The following is a 19,633-nucleotide window of genomic DNA, read 5'->3' as shown; positions in this document are numbered from 1 at the left end:
GATACAAATCAGACTATTAGGTATCTACCTAACCAACTCACTATAGTCGATATACAAAGCACATTTCCCCCCTGTCCTCTTAGAACTTCAACGCTTATTGTCTCAATATCAAGTCACTATGTATCCCGCCCCGTTTTCATCTTTTTTTTTAAAAATAATCTGCAGTTCAAACCTGGCCTAGATAAAGTTTCCTTTACCAAATGGAAAGAATCGAAATGCAATAAAATCAAGGATATATTTCAGGGCACAGATTTTATACTGTTTGATCAGTGTAAAAAGGAGTTGGAGCTTACGGAATCGGAAAGATTTCAATATTTTCAGGTCCGACATTGACTGTTGGCTCCCCGTAATAGAGCTGCAGCCCTTAGACAGATAACTACATTTGAGAAATCCTTCATTTTGAACCCAGGAGAGAAATCTCTTTATCGCCTTTTGCAAGAGGAGCTCCAAGAAGGCAGTCTGAAGTATGTTCAGAGGTGGCAGCAGACATTGGGAATTGCAATATCTACAGAAGAATTGCAAGCACTACGGAAAGATATCCTCAAGTTAACACGCTCTCTACAGATGAGAGAATCTTGGTATAAAGCAATGCTGCAATGGCATTATACCCCATACAGACTATACAAAATGAAACTAATCAGGACTGACAAATGTTGGAGGGATTGCAGTGGAAAGGGCGATTGGCTACATACGTGGTTGGGTTGTCCTAAATTGGCAAACTACTAGGGAACCATTAATAAGCACATCCAAGTTATGTTTGGAAAACAGTTGCAGCCTCATGCAAAAGCCATTATTTTGGGAAATGGCACTTCGGAGGAGAGCAAGTGGCCAAAACAAAAACGTAAAGTGCACATTATTTTAAGGGTGGCAGCTCTGGTGGTGATGGCCCAACATTGGAAGGATAGAGACCCTCAACTTTGTTTCTTTAATGTGGCTGACATATGCTATCCAGGGTGCGCAACAGGCTTTTACAAAAGAATGGGGTATCCTTTTGCAATTTTTACAAGCGGCCTACAACGTTGAACATTGCCCACATACATTTTTGATTTTAGGCATCGCATAGACCTTGACTCTTGGTGGACATTACAGGATTGCGGTTGGGGGCGGGGGAGGGAATGGAAGGAAGGGGTGTGGGGTTATTGTCGTGGTGGGTTTATGTTTACTGTTTATAAAAATTGAAATGCCAATAAAAAATAAAAAGTCTTGAAACATTTGGAATGTGCAAGTGCTATAGCATGAAAGCAGGAGGAAAGGGAGTGTATGGTATGGAGGGAAGAGGGGAAGAAACAAACAATAGCATACTGACTAAGACATGAGACGATTCGAATGTGCAAGTGTGGGGAGGAAGGAAGTGTAAGAGGGGGCGAGGGTGGGAAGTACAAAAAATACAAAACAGGTTACAAAGCGCAGGAACAAGTAGGTGAACTGCATTGAGGAGGACCAGAAATGCAGCTTTGACAAGCAGTTAGGAGTGTCTAAAGCCTGCAAAAGCCTCACCTCATGGAATGAGAGGCTACATCAGACATGCAGACACGCAATAAGACAGAGCAGGTAGGAGTGACTAGGCACCTGATAAAGCGTCTCCTCATGGAATGAGGGGCCACATCAGGCATGCAAGTATGAAAACAGGTAACAATGTAAGAAAAAGCACAGGCTGCGAAAAGGCTAACCAGTGGTTGCAAACAGGTCAAGAAATGCAAAAACAACAGGGTTGAAGAGTCAATCAATGTCCCCATGAAGGCAAGATGCCACAAATGGCAAAGTTGCACAGTCAACAGTGGTAACAGGCTTGCAAGATGCGACACACAGCGAGATGCTCAAACCAACAAAGATGCACAGTCAATCAGTGGCCAAGGTAATGTGAATGCAGGACACAACGCAAGCTGGGGAAGACTGTCCAGAAGCAATGCACGGCAACAGTGGAAAAACGGAAACGCAGTCACTCGGACATCAGGGATTGCAGGAGGGGCACAGAAACCCAGTGTTAACAGGGGGGTCCCCGGCAAAGACACAAAGTAAAATGGGAACAGGAGCAGGGGGTGGGAGTCACGGTAGTGTAGCTGAGAACACTAACCTGTGTTGAGAGTAAGGAAAGTTCCTGGGGGAGTCATTGAGCCTGCATTTAGAGAACACATCTCGAGGACAAGATCAAAAGTTTAGACAGTAGGGTTACCGATTTGTAGTACTAACCAGGGGTTATGGACGTCTGGACTAGGGTGGACATTCGAAGAGAGAAGGCTGCCATAAATCCATTTCCCAAACCTCTCGGCCAACCAGTGTCCTGGATCAAAAAAAGTTGGTAGTCTCTAATCCTTGCTACAAAGAACATTTTGTAACATCTATAATGTAAACCCTAAAGACTGTCTGGAATCCTCAGTGTGTTTAGGAGCCATCTGTGACACAAATAGTAAGTTCCAAGGTACCAAGAAAACCGGGTATTGTAGAACAAAGGAGAAGAATGATTATGAAAAACCCATCCCACAAACATGCACCCAGAAATTAAAAAACATACCCAAAAAAATGAAAAATGTACTGTACAGCACACTGGAATCTGCTGCAACTAAAACACACACACACACCAAAGAAATTATGAATACACTGCGACATATAAAATAATCTGATGCCCCAATACCCCTTCGCACACTCCTCCCTTACCCACAACTAGAAAAAGCAAAAGTTAACAGTAGTACACAAAATATATTTGCAAAATGTTCCATGGCCCTAAAAACACAATAGACCCAAAGAATAAGCCAATATACAATAAGGAAGTGTTCAGTGGAACAAAACGGACAACACATTCAAAAACTGAAAAAATGTGGTCATTGCTATGGATGATGACAGTCTATATGAGACATGCCATGATACTACAGGAAAGCACACAAGCATGTATTAATGTTCCGACAAGATTTATGAACAACAAGCTCAAAACATATTCACTTGGCACAACATGTGTGGAATACGAAATCACCATAATAGACATAAACAAATGGCCCTGTATACAAACCCACAGCATGGCCAACAACAATACAGTCAAAACAATACACTCAGAATATCATACACAGAATATAATTCATACCAACAATAATACAATCGGAATGATACACGCACATAATTCAGCATAATAGTTAGACATAACAGAGACGTAAAACGTGTCAAAAAAACACTTGGAATAAAGCTATCAAAATAATATGCATGTAACACAAATATGCACAATAACCAAACACATATAAAGAGGAAGTCAGTAGGAAAAAGTTAATATCTATAAAAAAGATGAAGTTTACAAATGTTTGGAGGGCCAACATAAAGCCACAAACACTGCAAATGAATGAAGTACTTCCAAAGTCTGTTACATTAAATTCAATTTTCAAGCACACTGTAAAACTACTTTATAACATAGGTAGCTCACATCCATGCTACAATTAAATGGAGCATTATAACTTAGCTGTGATCATTTGTACTGTGATGGACTTTGTACTAGAGAAATACTTAATTTGGTCGGTGTTTGTACCTTAACGTCGCCATTCCAAACCGCTGTAGACGTTAGTTACATTTTATTATCCTTGGATTATGCATTAGTACCAAACGTTGGCATTTCCAGTTTTTGAGACTTCACCTTTCTATAGGTAGTAACCTTAAATCTTTCTAAAACGACATAAGCAGACAGGAATTCTATTTCAAAGAGAGAGCGAAAGCGGAAACCGGCATAACAAAGAAAATGAAATGTTGTCCAAATGTTGTAAAACAGAGAGGGTCTCATTACGACCCTGGCACTCCTGTAATGAAGGAGCGCCTTTTACGAGGTTCCCTTTGCGGGACCCGGAACAGAAGTCTGGTAAAACCAGACTTCCTTTCCGGGTCCCGCGAGGGGAAGAGGGAGCTAATAACAGGCCGTCAGTAACATGCCCGTTATTACCTATCTCCCCATTCCCACTGAGCCCTATGGGGGCTCAAATGGGAATGGGGAATGGTTCCTTCAAGGAGGAATTACCGGGTCCTCCAATGTTGGAATGACCTGGTTATTCCTCATTGAAGGAACCCGGAATTGGAGCCCAGTATGGAGGCAGCCATGGCGCTAACAGCACCATGGCTACCTCCATATTCGTGATGAGGCCCATAATCTTTTTATTCAATCCCACACTGGAAGAAAGAATGCACACTATATGGTTGAAGCCCAATGACCATTTGTTTAGAAAGCGTAAATAGTTGGTTGGATGATGATTTTTTTTCTCCTATATGGTGAAACAATGCTTACAAAGAGTACAATATCAGGTAACTCAATTCTAGTAAGCAGATGTCTTACATGGGAATTTGCACTTTTTCTTACATTCACCACGTCGAGCAACCCTGTTTTGTAAAGCTATTACTCCTCATCATTCATCGCTGTACCCCAGTTCTCACCAAGGGCGCTACGTTTTGAATTTACCATGGGGAAGGGGAAAGGAGGGTAGTGAACTGTGTAGCACAACCTTTGACCCATGTGATGTCATGCAGAAAGACATCACTGGCACCTACCTGTGGGAGACACACAGGTTAGGTCTTGCTTATTTAATGCGTTTGCTGTCCACCAAACGTTTTTAAAAAACTGATGGATACAAGGTTTTCAAAAAATCTAATAACCACACCATTTTTTGGGGCAACCTTCCATCTCACACATGGTAGCAGGACCAAGACTAATTTGCAAATGGCTAGCCCACTTCTGTAATGGGGCATACAGGATAAAACATGATGGGACAGGGGCCACTCAAAGCAATGATAGTGATCATTATTAATTTAAAGCTTTGCATCCATACCTTAACAAAACGTATCACCAAGTAGGTAAACCCTGTGAGCCATACATTACACCTCAGAGGTGGAGGTAAAACTTACAAATCAACCCCAAATTTTGTTGTTTGTTTGTTTAGTATTTATTATGCGCACCGGACCCTGGAGTATAAGGGCGCAAAGGTAAGAAGATGTACAGCTTAGAGCATAGTTATAGGTTACAGGTTACAAGGTCATCGGTTACAGGCATGTAATACATGTGGCAGGTAACAGGCAGGTGGGAGCACGTTCATGCATTCATTTAACATTTGTTGTCGTCAACCAATTGATCACATTTTGCCTGAATTGGGTAAAAGATTGTTCTAGTCTCACAGTGATGGGTAGTTCATTCCACAATTGAGCGGCTTTGACTGGGAAGCTAGCTCCGCCTATGGTGGCAAGTTTAAATCGGGGTACTTGGAGGCGATTGGTGTTGGCTACTCTTGTTTGTCTTTTGGAGTGTGTTCTGGTGAATCTGTCCTTTAAGTATTGTGGGGCTTTATCATAAAAGTGATTTGTATGTGAGGGATGCAGTTTTGAGTCTGATTTTCTCGTAGGTGGAGAGCCATTTATGTTTCCTTCTTGTTTCTGAAATGTGTTCTCTCTTGGGAATGGTCAATGCAGCTTGGAGGGCATTGTTTTGCTGTATCTGAATTTTGTTAATGGTGGATTTAGTGGCTCCTATGTACAATGCGTTACAGTAGTCTAGTTTGGAGATGATTAGGGCTCTGGCTAATGTTAGACAACTGTGCTGGGATAAGAATTGTTTTCCTGCTCTAATTAATTTACATGTGTAAGCTGTTGATGAGGCTAGGGAATTTACCTGTTTGGAGAATGATAAGGTAGAGTCAAGGTAGATACCTAACGTTTTTACTTCTTTGGCTACTTGTATGCAGTTCTCATCGATGATAAAGGAGGAGTAGTTTGTATTTAGTTTATTAATGAGGGAAGCGGTACCTAGGATAAGAAGCTCAGTTTTATCATCGTACAGGCATAAGCCATGGGTTGCCATCCATGCCTGAACGATGCTGTAAATTTTGTTCACCAGTGCTAAATCCCTTTCGTAATCCCCTGTGAGTGGGAGGAGGATCTGGGTATCGTCAGCGTAGTTAGTATACGTGATACCCAGATGGTCCGAGTCATCAAACAGGGGCTTAGTGAAGATGTTATATAGCGTTGGTGAAACGCAAGATCCCTGTGGCACGCCGCAGGTGATGGGGATGGGGTCTGCAGCTGCTGTAGGTGAGAAGACCCTCATGGTACGGTCACTAAGGAATGATTGGATCCACACTATAGCCTCAGTGGAGAAGTGTTCTGCTGTATCTAGGTGGTTGCACAAGACTTTATGATCCACTAAGTCAAATGCGGTAGATAGGTCTAATAGCAGGAGAAGTGCTGGTTTTCCAGAATCTCGTACTTTATCTATTTGAGCTTTTAGGTCAATCAATGCAGTTTCTGTGCCGTGCAGTGGACGGAAGCCGGATTGCCGGGAGCCTAGTAGTTGGTTTTGTTCCAGGAAGTTCTGGATTTGTATATATGCCACCTTATCTAGAATCTTCAAGAGGAACGGTACGGTAGTAATCGGTCTATAATTAGTGGGTATGGCTGGGTCTAAAGTTGCCTTTTTAAGAAGTGGGAGCACCCAGGACTCTTTTAGGTTACTCGGGATAGTGCACGTGGTAAAGGAGGCATTAATTAACTTTGTGATAAACGGTGCTAGGTCTCGTGCGGCATCTTTGATGAGTTGTGCTGGGCAAGGGTCACCTTTGCAGTTGGACGGTTTTAGGCCGAGTATTACTTTCTCCACCTCTAATATAGAAACTTTGGAGAAGTGGAATTGGATGGTAGGTTTAGGGTTGGAGAGCGTCTTAGTAGAGGGTAATGTGGTAGAGGCTAAAGTCTCTCGTTTTAGTTCTATTTTCTTTTGAAGGTTTAGGACTTTGTTAGATAATGCATGCTGGAATTCAGAGCACCATTTTTTATCTTTGAGGCAGTTATCTTGAGGCGTTATGGGGTTTTCCAGTTCTCTAAGTATGGAGAACAATTCTTTAGTGCTTGAATTGGCTTGTTTAATTCTGTTATTGTAGGTCTCTTGTTTAGCTGAGATGATTTATTTTTTATATTGAGATGAAATGTTGATTAATTTCAGTTTATTTTCCGGAGTGGGGTGGGCTTTCCACATATTTTCCCATTTCCTTTTTTCTAATCTAAGATTTTTTAGGAGAGGGGTGAACCAGTTGTTCAGGTGACTCTGTGGTTTACTGTTTCTGAGCTTAAGTGGAGCGATATCATCAAGGGTTTTGTTCATAATATTATTGAATTCTTCCATGAAGTCATTTGGGTTAAGGTTGTTAGGTAGAGCGTTCAAAGTGGGCATGATGCCTGGGAGTAGTTTGTCTAGTGTCATATTTTTTTTATTTCTGGTAAGTGCAGGTGGTGCACAAGGTTGTTGCAGTTTAGGGGTAGTAGTGTCCAAGGAGAATGAGATTAGATGGTGATCTGTCCATATTTGAGGTGAGATAATAGGGGTGGAGATTTTGCAGTTATGGTCAGCAATCCAATCTAGGGTTCTCCCTTTGATATGCGTGGTCTCAAACACTCTTTGGATGTAGCCCAGTTCAGTTAGAGTGTTGGATGCTGCAATGGCTTGTGGGTCGTTGATATCATTGAAGCCAATATTAAGGTCACCAAGTAGTATTGATTGGGTGGTATCTTTGAGGTTTTCTGAAAGGATGGTAGATGGGTCTTCTATGAAGGTTTTGATGGGACCTGGAGGTCTATATAGCAAGTGGAGGTTAAGAGTTTGAGAGTTAGCTGGGGGAGTCTTAGTAGACATTATCTCACAAGATTCAATGGTTGGTGAAGGAGTAAGTCTCATCCCAAGCTTAGTTTTGGCGATGATGGCTAGTCCGCCACCTCGAGCTCCACATCTATCCGTTCTGAGGATAGTGTAATTGTTGGGAACAGCTAGGGATAGTTCTGGGCCTGATGCCTCATGCAGCCAAGTTGCTGTTATGGCTAGGAAGTCGTAGTCTTCAGTAGAGATGACTTCAGATATTTCTATGGCATGGGCGACTAAAGATCTGGCGTTTATTAAGGCTCCTTTAAGTTTGGGTATGGGGTTTGTTGGTGGGAGTGTGGCAATATTTATTGATGCTGTGGGTGTGCAGCTTTTTTCTCTATTTGAGGGTTGTTATGCCTTTTGTAGTTATGAGAGTTAAGTTTGAGAATGGGTTCAGTGGCCATTTTGGTTCGATTGTTGTTAGTTTCATATTTGATGTGAGGATCAAAGATTCTAGGTAGTCGTGCTCGTAATCTTAGGTTTCTCTCGGCTATATTGCATTGTGTCATAGGTTGTTGTGTTGTAGTTACTGTAAAGGGCGACATAATGTGTAGTCCCAGTAGTATGAGTAAGGTGCCCAAGTATACTAGGTTGGACAGTATAAGGTGCATTATATAATGTATAGGGTGTCCTGTATCTAAGTGAAGGGCTAATTAGTCTAATTTTCTAGGTGTGCAGGCGAAGTAGCAAGTCATAGAAACTAAGTCTGTCGTCACATCTAGATTAGAGAATCAAATACAGCCAAAATTGAAATGACAGTGATCAGGGCTGGCACAGTTATCTAATGCTAATAATCTAATGCACAGTTATCTAATGCGGGTAAGGCACAAATGGGCTAAAAGCAATAGTCTAGGTAGGGCACACAAGTGTTGAATGCGATAGTCAGATAGTCTAAATGCAGCCATCACAAGGCAGGGCACAGCAGTTGTACTTTTTTTTTACTGTAAAGAAGGGGCACATAGGCGTTTCCTTTCCATTCATTAGAAAAGGTGTGCGAATGGGCCATGGTAAGTTGATTAAAAGGTGGTCATCTCTGATGCCCCCCTCTCACCACCGTACCCATTTAATACTCAAAAGGGTCAACACGTGCCCAGAAGTATTCCAGAAATACTACCTCTGCCAATGGTAAACTAATAATTGGGTGAATGTTAACAAATACCACTGGAGGACGTGGCAGCTTTCTCCAATGTTATTTCATTAAAAAAATCCACCCAACTCATAACCAGGACCATAGCTCTTTAGCAAAGGGGGAAGACACTTTACTTTGCCCACAGTGAGGTCTTTGTAGTTTTGTTTCTGAATGTTCCAAGTGTCAATGTTGTTGAACATAAAGTACTATTGGCTTTTAGTCATATTTATGAACTGCACTTTTTTTTAATGCAGTGATGAGCATAAGCAAAGATCACCATCCAATGTTGAATTCTTAGAAAGTTGAGTGACTAATCCAGATTTTCCATACCAACATTTAGAAAAGTCATGATTCTATTAAAGACACAAAGGTGAAGCATTATGCTTTCTCTTCTTTACTCAAAGCTCAAGCAGCATTTTAACAATAAAACATTTAACCCTATTTCAAGAAAAGAACCACCATTTTCTATGACTATGTAGTCTTTGAACTTTGAAAACTCTATGCTCCCAAGCATATCACGTGTATCAGTCCACCAATCACGGCGCTTCTGTGCCATCACTTCACGAGTCCTCCTTGTAACTTCCTCTTTTCTCTCGCTGACTCGTTGCAGCCCCTTGATGAGTTGTTTCGCCTTAACTTCTGGCAGAATGAAGAACTCAACTCAGAACAAACTACTGCTTCTGGATCACGTGGAGGTCTGCCTCAACTGTGCGGCTTCATTCCCGAGGGCACTCAGGAGTCCATCTGATACTGTACCTGTGCAAATAGAATAAAAGAACCACAACCATATTCATGTTAACTGTGGGTGGGCAATCGCTGCTAATGCGCCACCGACTGGCTGCACCTCTCCCGCTTGCCGTCACCCTGCATCTTGCCTTACTGCACCCTGTCTGCGCAGATCAGATCGATTGAACGGGTGGGATAATACTTCGCCTCTGTGTCTTCTATAGAATCCTGACTTTCCTGAACGTTAGTATAGAAAATCTGGATTCTATGTCAAGACCGGAGGATCGTATTATGCTTGTTTAAAGCTTACTTACCACCAGCAAAGTGACTTGGTCGACAGTCTTGAAGTAAAACGAACGTTTTAAAAGTAGACTCACTCAACCAGTCTGTGGCTCTGAGAATGTCTTGTAATAAACCCCTGCTGACAAAAGCTTTAGATGCCATGACCCCTTGTGTAGAATGCGCTCCAAAGCAAAAGGTGTCTATGCTTGCATCCTACATAACCCATCTAACACACCTGGCTAGGGTGGTGGTGGATGCTGCTCTTAAAGGTTTACGGAGTGCAATTAATATTCCACACTCTCCGCGGGCCTGACTGGCTTTCAGACCTCTAACTGGACAGAGCTTCGGCTCTCCCAGAAAAGTAGTTGTCCTGATGGAGGTTTTCGTCCTCCTTCTAACATGAAACACGACTCCCACTGGAGAGAAAGATTTGCTGTCTATTTCCATTGCTCCCACATCTGACACTCTCTTGCAGGCTACTAAGCAGAAAAGCATCACTAACTTTCCTGGTCAGGGCATCGTTGTCCGGCAAACTCTGCTCCGGACCTGGATTGATCCCCGTTATTACACTTCCAGTAATGATCAAGAGAAATAAAAGTTGGATAAGCCCTGATTTGAGGAAGGCACCTTGCCGAAACACGTGTAATCCATAGGGCAGATCAATTAAACTTTCTTATCACACAACAGCAATTGGACTTAGTCTCCAGCATAATTTTTTTTCTGGCGCAGTAATAAGGTGTGACCACAGCAGCCTGGTTTCCTAATTAAACAAACAGAGTTGAGGAACTCGAAATCTCCGTTCTATGGCACACCAATGCGACAGTGCAAATTTTTGCATTTAATCAGGTCGCGGGGGTTCTAAGTGATATCAACCCAAAAGTTCCTTCAAAATCTGTCCAATTTGTGAAGTGATGGGACAGGAGCACCGTGATTGGTAGACTGATACACTTGATATGCCTGGGAGCATACAGTTTTCAAAGTTCAAAGAGTACATTGTCACAGGAAATAGTAGTTCTTTTCTTGAAATAGTGTTGAATGTTTTATTGTGAAAATGCTGCTGGAGCTTTCAGTAAAGAAGTGAAAGCGTAATACGAGTCTCTGGTCTTGACATAGAATCCTAAAGCAGAAAACTGCAAAGGTAGTGGAGCAGGATAAGTAGCTACTTCTAAGATGTTATATATCCAGAGCTGCCTTGGAAAACAATTTCTTTTTTCCTGTAAATTCTGAAATATGTTCTTGAAAATGAACAGTTTAGACCTGATGAAGGGTCGGGCCGTAATCAGTGCACGGAAGGGTAAAAGTCTGCCCTCGTAGTGAAAATCAAAAGTTTTCACCTATGAGCACCGCGCTGGCTCCCACCAGCATTGCCCTCGGATTGTCTAGAGTCCGAGTCGCTGCATTGCTACAAATGATTGAGGTTTTTAAAAAAAAATGGATGTTGGGCTTTACATTTCACTGCTAGTAAACAGTTCAGACCTCCTTCTAAAAGAGGCGCGTGGGGAGTGCCGGGACAGCTGTCAACTCTCGTATGACGTTAGCTGTCTAAAGGAAACAGCTGCACATGCGAATTAGACTTCCGGGTTCCACGTTCAATGCTTTTATAGGCAGCCCTACTGAGTTTAAGATTCGTACATTTTGAAGGAACGTTGAGACCATGATATTCTTGATGTCAGTGGGTGTGCACGTTTACGTTGCCTAATATTGATATATGCCCTGTCGAACACAGGTTAGGTGTGTCATTTTTGAATGCCTGTCTGGGACCTGTACATCATGTTCACATTAAAATCGGGCATTAGACACATGCTCCCAATTAATTTCAAACGCGGGACAGCCGAATAGAATGAAGCACAAGCACGACACGATATTCGGGTAAGTAGAGGAATAGTTGTTACCAATGCATAATAGTAATGTTACCTGGTCGACCAAACCTCAGCGCCGTTTCGTCGGTACATCGGCACTGCTGTGGACTATCCTAAGACAGTGTCGGCGGACTAGCTCCAGCAAGATCATCTGATGTGTTACATTAAAACCCTGTATATAGCTGGTCTCCAGCACCTCGCCCAGCTGAGCAGTGGGATTCCGTGTATACATACAGAAGACGCTACTCACAGGCTGACGTAGATTGTCAAGTTTCAGGGACTGGTGTAAAGGCGAGCTTGTGATCATGGTTGAAATAGAAGAAGGACAAGTTCATTACTTCTGGAAGTCCCCACCGGTGTTATGTAATATTTGATATCCCATACCGTTCCGGTATCCCCTGTCTTCGGCTATCTTCGTAGATCGCAGACCAAAATAGGAGAGTTCCGAGCCTGCTCTGGTAAACTGTTTATAAACGGGCTCCGTTGCGTTAAGCTTGGTTATACACGCATTGGCAGACTCGCAGTGTAAAAATTACTTTGAGCACCTACTTCTTTCCAAATTAACCGCCCAATCATTGTCTATACAAGCGTTTATATTAATGCAATGAAGCATTTCACAATGCAGTGTGTTTTATAAGACTTCATCAAAACATGAGGCAAGTCTTATAAACAGGCTGAAGTGAGGAATGCTGTGGCACGCTCATATTTTTTTAGTTTGTGAAATGCTTCATAAGTCTCGTATTTGGCTTTTTATCCACTGGAAAACACCAACCATTTTCCAAAATGTGCATGTGGACAATAAAGTGCTTTGTTTTGTGCAAAATGATGGGGCGCTGGGGGGGGGGGGGGGGGGTGTTCTCTTCACTTTCCAGTAAGCATTGGGCTGCAGAAGCTCCTGATATGCCCTAGAGGAGGATTCAGGGGCTGAATGCTTTTTCTGAGTGCTTTTCCATCAGAGTCCTACATAGCTCTCAACCTTTCATGGCCCCTGGGCGGGTGAAAACACACGATTTTGTATTTGGCGGGTGAAAGCCCATTGATTCCTATGGGCGTGTAGGGAGCTTGGCCGGTGAGAGAGCTGCCTAAGTGGAGGGTGAGTTGAGAGGTATGGTCTTATCTCAGAGGGACTGATTTGGCAGCTCTGTGTCTTAGTATTCTACCCCCCCACTCCCCTTCGGGTGTCTGTGTGAGTATTTACTTAGTGCTGCTCTTAAAGTTGTCAGACCCTTGCCCTTTGTGAATGCTGGCCAATGTCTGCACAGTTGCTGCTTTGTGTTGTTGTGCAAACTTCCCTTTGTAGTACTCTTCTGTGGGAGTGATTTCTCTGAGTGAGATCTGTTCAGTTTTAGTGCTGCTCATTGAGGGTGCTGTTTAGTCTGAGCATACTTGCCAAAATTCTGTGACCAAAAAGGGGTGGGAGTTTTCAAGTTTCAAAAATTGAAATGAGCAAAATTGTATCATCGCAGGACATGACATCACATTAAATGTGCCCTGATCAGATGACAAGAAATGTCTAACTAGGATCTTCAAATTTCTTGTGTGAGAAACATATCTTTACAAAGTATGCCTTCAGTTACTTGATTTATAAGGAAATGTGTGTCCTTGCATCGGTTCCTTGCGCTATATTACTGTTAAAAACAAGCATTGGCAAATCCAACAGTTTTTAATCTTTTATAGGCATTATACCAGGCATTTACCAGGCACAACCATAAGGTGCCCAATTACTAAAACCATTTTCCGTGTGTTAACGTGTAATGGCAGGTAGCACTACCATTATGGACAAGCCTGGAAAGTGGCTATGGTATGAATACAGAACAGCCAAAACGATTGGCTTTGCCATTGTTTGTTTTTGGCAGAAATTAAGTACAATTAACAGATGTTCTAGGACACATATTTGCTTATAATCACATCCAACAGTTTTGACTTTTGTATAGGCATTAGTAGTATTTGCCCAGAACAGCCATGAAGTGCCACAGTATTACCATTTTCCAACTGTTGGCGTACTATGAGAGGTAGTACCATTATGGCAGCGCTTGATAAGCGAATATCACGTGTCTACAGAAAAGATGAAACATTTGGCTTTTACATTGTTTTTAAAAAAACATTATTTAGTAGGTGATCGAAATACAAACACAAGAAAAAGAATGTAACTGCGTCTGTTTTGTTATATAACTACTCAAACAGCGTAAAACAATACACATAGCAAACCTTAAAAGCAGAGAGAATAAGGACCCAAAGATAAGTAGGTAAGAAAAGAAAATGAGTTCAAGCAAAGTAATTCATAAATACACCGACTAAACATCAGTATATATAGAAAGACGTAGTGGGGTGCTACAGTCACAAACTAACTTATAAGGAAACACCCCCCCTTCACCACACCCCCCCCCCCATGGTATAAAACACACCTATTTGAAAGATTCAGTCATCTGGAATTTAACAAATATATATTTTATTTACTTGAGTTTAATCAAAAGGAGAATTTGATTTTTACAAATCTATATAATAAAATAAACATGCCCAATATCCTCCATTCTAAATGCTGATGCGGTTACCATTTAGCCTACAAATCAAGAGCGCCACAATAAAGCAGTCATTGTGAAAGAAATATGTTGCATGTTATTCAGCTCCTGCCATTTGATCGCTGCAAACAAATGCATTTGTTTCTTGCAGGATACTGGATAGGGCAATTACATTTTAATAACAATATCGCTAGGTTTGCTTGTTGAAAAAAGCGCTTGCCACTTAAACCCACCTCGCTCAGAAAACGTGGACATGATGTTTTTATTACTATGGATATGAGATGAGCCAGCCAGCACGTGAGAGCAAGAGGGGCTGTGCATTCATGACAATCCCTCTGTTGCTGTAGTCAGAGCATGCGAGATGTGTGGTGCCATGAATTACTAGCAGGAGTTGACAGAAACTAGAGGGTAATGTTATCATGTAATGTAATGAGTGTCACAGACTGCACCAGTATAAAAATTGCGGTAGGATACCATAGTAAAAGCCGCAAGTAGGTCTGTCTGAAAAGCAGTAGCCTACCACCTAAATCCATAGGATTGGCAAGTATGGGTAAGTGCTGTCTCTGGGTGATGCTCAGTGTGAGTTCTGTCTTTCTGAGAGCTACTCAGTGTGAGTGCTCTGCTGCTCAGTGGTGAGAGTACAACTCAGTGGGTGTATTGTCTGCCAGTGTTGCTCAATGTGAGTGCTTCCCATTTTAGTGCTGTTTCTGAGTGCTACTCAGTGTGCATGCTGCCTTTAGATGCTGCTCAGAGTGAGTTCGGTTAAGTTCGCTTGTTGTCTCTCTGAGAGCTACTCAGTGTGAGTGCTCTGCTGCTCAGTCGTGAGAGTACAGCCCAGTGGGAGTATTTGTTGTTTCCCTTTTAAGAACACATATTGCCCCTTTAAGGATGTGTCATGACAACGTCATGACTGAAAGGAAAAAGATAAAATGGCGGCAGACTCCATGTAATGGCACTGTGTCTCCATGTCTCATTGTGTTGGCCTACCCCATGTTATCACAGCATGTGTAACCTGCGTGCCGCAGGCCACTGGCCCTCTGTGTGATAGCAGAGCAGCTGCTTGTCCAGGCGCCCCGGCAGCTGAGGTCTTGCCGTGCAACCACAACCATCAGGGAGATCCCTGCCACATTAATTGAGCATTGGGTGCCCCAAGCACCCCTTGGGCTGGCCCGGAGTCACAGTGTAGACAAATAGTTCAAGCAGTGTTTTGTTAAATGTTAACCTGCAAAATCATGGCGATACCAAATATTCCAACACTATATCAGCTATTATATTTGGTATGCCCAGAGAAAAGGATGGGAGTAATTAAAGAAGGAGTCATAATGTAGACAAATAATGTACTAACTGCCTCAGGACAAGGGATAGTTCAAGCAGTGTTTTGTTAAATATTAACCCTCAAAGTCAAGGGGATACCAAATATTACAATGCTATATCAGCTCTTATGTTTGGTATCCCCAGGAAAAACTGATAGGATGGCTTCCAGAAGAAGTCACAATGTACACTTATTATGTACTCCAGTCCCCAATACAAGGGATAGTTAAAGCAGTGTTTTGTTAAATGTGAACCCTCAAAATCAAGGCATACCAAATATTACAACACTAAATTAGATATATTTGGTATCCCCAGAAAAAGAATTTGGGGGACTTACAGAAGAAACCATACTATAGACAAATGATGTACTCACCTCCCGATAAAAGGGATAGTTCAAGCAGTGCTTTGTTAAATGTTACTCCTCAAAATCAAGGGGATACCAAATGTTACGACACATTATCAGCTATTATATTTAGTATTCCCAGAAAAAAGGATGGTGGAGAAGGAGGCATAGTGTAGGCAAATGATGTATTCACCACCCCGATACAAGGGATAGTTCATGCAGTGCTTTGCTAAATGATAAACATCAAAATCAAAGGGGTGCCAAATATTACTATACTATATCAGCAATTATATTTGGTATTACCATACAAAAAAGGGTAGCATGGTTTCCAGAGGGAATCATAGTGTAGACAAATCATGTACTCATCTCCATGATAAAAGACATAGTTCAAGCAGTGTTTTTGTAAATATTAACCCTCAAAGTGAAAGGGATACAAAATATTACAGCTCATAATGGGCTTTTCAAGTTGTCATTACCCAAATAACTGGACAGAAGAACTCCAAGAATAATAATGTGGCACACACTAATACTCTAGGCACCTATACAATTCAAGACCAATTAAAGTGACATTGTGTTAAAAGTTAACCCTTGAAATCAAAGGGATACGGACTACTAGAGCACTGAATCAACTGCTGCATTTAGCATCCACATACAAAAGGATGATGGAAGGGCTCCAAGAAGGAGAATATAGTGTGTGCAGGCACATACTTAGATACCCTACCAAATACAAGGCATGCACAAGCAGTGTTCTGTTAACCGGGAGCCCTCAAAATCAATGGGATACCAAATATTACAATGCTATATCAGCTGTTATATTTGGTATCCCCAGAAAAAATTAGTGGGATGGCCTCCAGAAGGAGTCACAGTGTAGCCTTATGATGCACTCCCCTCCCCAATACAAGGGATAGGTCAATCACTGTTTTGTTAAATGTTACCCCTCAAAATGAAGGGGATACCAAATAGTACTACACTATATCAGTGATTTATATTTGGTATTGCCAGACAAAAAAGGGTAGGACAACCTCCAGAGGGAATCATAGTGTAGACAAATGATGTACCCACCTCCCTGATACAAGGCATAGTTCAAGCAGTGTTTTTGTAAATGGTAACCCTAAAAGTGAAAGGGATATGAAATATTACAGCTCATGGTGGGTATCCAAATTAGCATTGTCTAAAAAACAGGATAAAAGCACTCAAGAAGGATAATATGGAGTAGACAAATACTGTATGTGCCTATGAAATTCAAGGTAAAGTGACATTGTGTTAAAAGTTAACCCCTGACATCAATATGATATGGAATACTATAGCACTGAATCAACTGCTGTATTTAGCATCCACATAAAAAAAACATGATGGAAGGGCTCCAAGAAGGAGGATATAGTGCAGGCACATACTCGGGTACCTTACCAAATACAAGGGAGAAAAGGGATAGGATGGCTGCCAGAAGGAGTCACAGTGTAGACCTATGATGTACTCCCCTACTCAATACAAGGGGAAGTACAAGCAGTGTTTTGTTAAATGTCAACCCTCAAAAATAAGGGGATACCACATTTTTCAACACTAAATCAGCTATTATATTTGGTATACCCAGGAAAAAAAGGATAGAAGTACTTAAATAATGAGTCATAGTGTACACAAATAACCCTAAAAGTGAAAGGGATATGAAATATTCCAGCTCACGGTGGGCTTTCCAAATTAGCATTGTCCAAAAAACAGGATAAAAGCACTCAAGAAGGATAATATGGCGTAGACAAATACTGTACGTACATATGAAATTCAAGGTAAAGTGACATTGTGTTAAAAGTTAACCCCTGACATCAAAATGATATGGAATACTATAGCACTGAATCAACTGCTGTATTTAGCATCCACATAAAAAAGCATGATGGAAGGGCTCCAAGAAGGAGGATATAGTGCAGGCACATACTCAGATACCTTACCAAATACAAGGGAGAAAAGGGATAGAATGGCTGCCAGAAGGAGTCACAGTGTAGACCTATGATGTACTCCCCTACTCAATACAAGGGGAAGTACAAGCAGTGTTTTGTTAAATGTCATCCCTCAAAAATAAGGGGATACCACATTTTTCAACACTAAATCAGCTATTATATTTGGTATCCCCAGAAAAAAAGGATAGGACGACTTCCAGAAGGAGTCATAGTGTAGACTAATGATGTACTCCCCTCCCCAAAACAAAATATAGTTCAAGCAGTGTTTTGCTAAATACTAACCCTCAAAATCAAGATATACCAAATATTACAACACTATTCCAGCTGTTATATTTGGTATCCCCAGAAAAAAGGACAGAATTACTTAAAGAATGAGTCAGAGTGTACACAAATAATGTTTTCACTTACCCGATAAAAGGGATATTTCAAGCAGTGCTTTGATAAATGTAAACCATGGAAATCAAGGTGATATCAAATATTACAATGCTATATCAGCTGTTATATTTGGTATCCCCCAGAAAAAAGGGATGGGATGACTTCCAGAAGGAGTCACAGTGTAGACGTATGATGTACTCCAATCCCCAATACAAGGGATAGTTCAAGCAGTGTTTTGTTAATTGTTAACCCTCAAAATCAAGGGGATACCAAATATTACAACACTACATCAGCTACTATATTTGGTATCAGCATAAAAAAAGGATGGGAGGGCTGACTGCAGGAATCGTAGTGTAGACAACTGATGTGTTCACTGCCCTGATACAAGTGATAATTCAAGCAGTGCTTTGCTTAATGTTAACCATCGAAATCAAGGGGATACCAAATATTACAATGCTATATCAGCTGTTATATTTGGTACCCCTAGAAAAAAAGGATGGGATGACTTCCAGAAGGAGTCACAGTGTAAACTTATGATGCACTCCCCTCAACAATACAAGAGATAGTTCAAGCAGTGTTTTTCTAAATGCTAACCCTCAAATTCAAAGGGATACCAAATATTACAACACTATATCAGCTGTTCTATTTGGTATCCCCAGAAAGAAGGATGGTCGGACTTACAGAAGGAGTCATAGTGTAGACAAATGATGTACTCATCACCCCGATAAAAGGGGTAGTTCAAGCAGTGTTTTGTTAAATGTTAACCCTCAAAATCAAGGGATACCAAATATTGTAAAATTATATTTGGTATCCCGAGAAAAAAGGATGGGAGGACTTACAGAAGGAGTCATAGTGTAGACAAATGATGTACTCATCACCCTGATAAAAGGGATAGTTCACGCAGTGCTTTGTTAAATGTTACCTCTCAAAATCAAGAGTATACCAAATAGTACAACACAAAATCGGCTAATATATTTGGTATCCTGAGAAAAAAGTATGGAAGTGCTTACAGAAGGAGTCCTTTGGCCTCATTACGAGCATTCCGGTCTGGAAAAAGGTGTTGCTAACAACCGTTACCGGCACCTTTTCCGTACCTGCCAGTAGTTCACTGCCCCCATAGGCAGATAATTCACTGAAGCATCAGCACCATTAAAAACCGTGCAGGTGCTTCAGTGGGTCCCGTCCCATGGAGTCCTAAAAGGACTTCATGGGAATGGGAACTTACCATTCCTCCACCACATGCATCGGGCGGCAGAAATGGTAAACCGAGGTTGCCAGTAAGCAACCAGTGTTACCAGCGGCTTACCGGCAACCTTGTAATGACCTCCATAGTGTAGACAAATGATGTACTCACTGCCCGGATACAAGGGATAGTTCAAGCAGTGTTTTGTTAAATGTTAACCCTAAAAAATAAGGGGATGCCAAATATTACAACACTGAATCAGCTATTATTTTGGTATCCCCAGAAACTTAAATAAGGAGTCCTAGTGTACACAAA

At 41.5% G+C, this 19,633-nt stretch overlaps 1 protein-coding gene across 3 annotated transcripts in view; it reads right to left on the bottom strand.

Moving 5' to 3' along the window:
* The window catches only part of MARCHF8 (membrane associated ring-CH-type finger 8), a 951,649-nt gene extending 939,719 nt beyond the window's left edge, over positions 1–11,930 (bottom strand). The window contains exon 1 of one of the 3 annotated variants that reach the window (XR_011268598.1): positions 11,694–11,930. The gene's annotated coding sequence lies outside the window, so the exon portion shown is untranslated. The remainder of the gene's footprint in view (positions 1–11,693) is intronic. The other 2 variants (XM_069610553.1, XM_069610555.1) reach the window with 2 other exon arrangements.
* Positions 11,931–19,633: the final 7,703 nt, after the last annotated feature.

This window comes from Ambystoma mexicanum, chromosome 8, assembly GCF_040938575.1.
Source record: "Ambystoma mexicanum isolate Mex_15411 chromosome 8, UKY_AmexF1_1, whole genome shotgun sequence".
NCBI classification, from domain to species: Eukaryota; Metazoa; Chordata; class Amphibia; order Caudata; family Ambystomatidae; genus Ambystoma; species Ambystoma mexicanum.
Note: the sequence above shows the minus strand (reverse complement) of the source record. Positions and strands in the feature narration are given on the sequence as shown.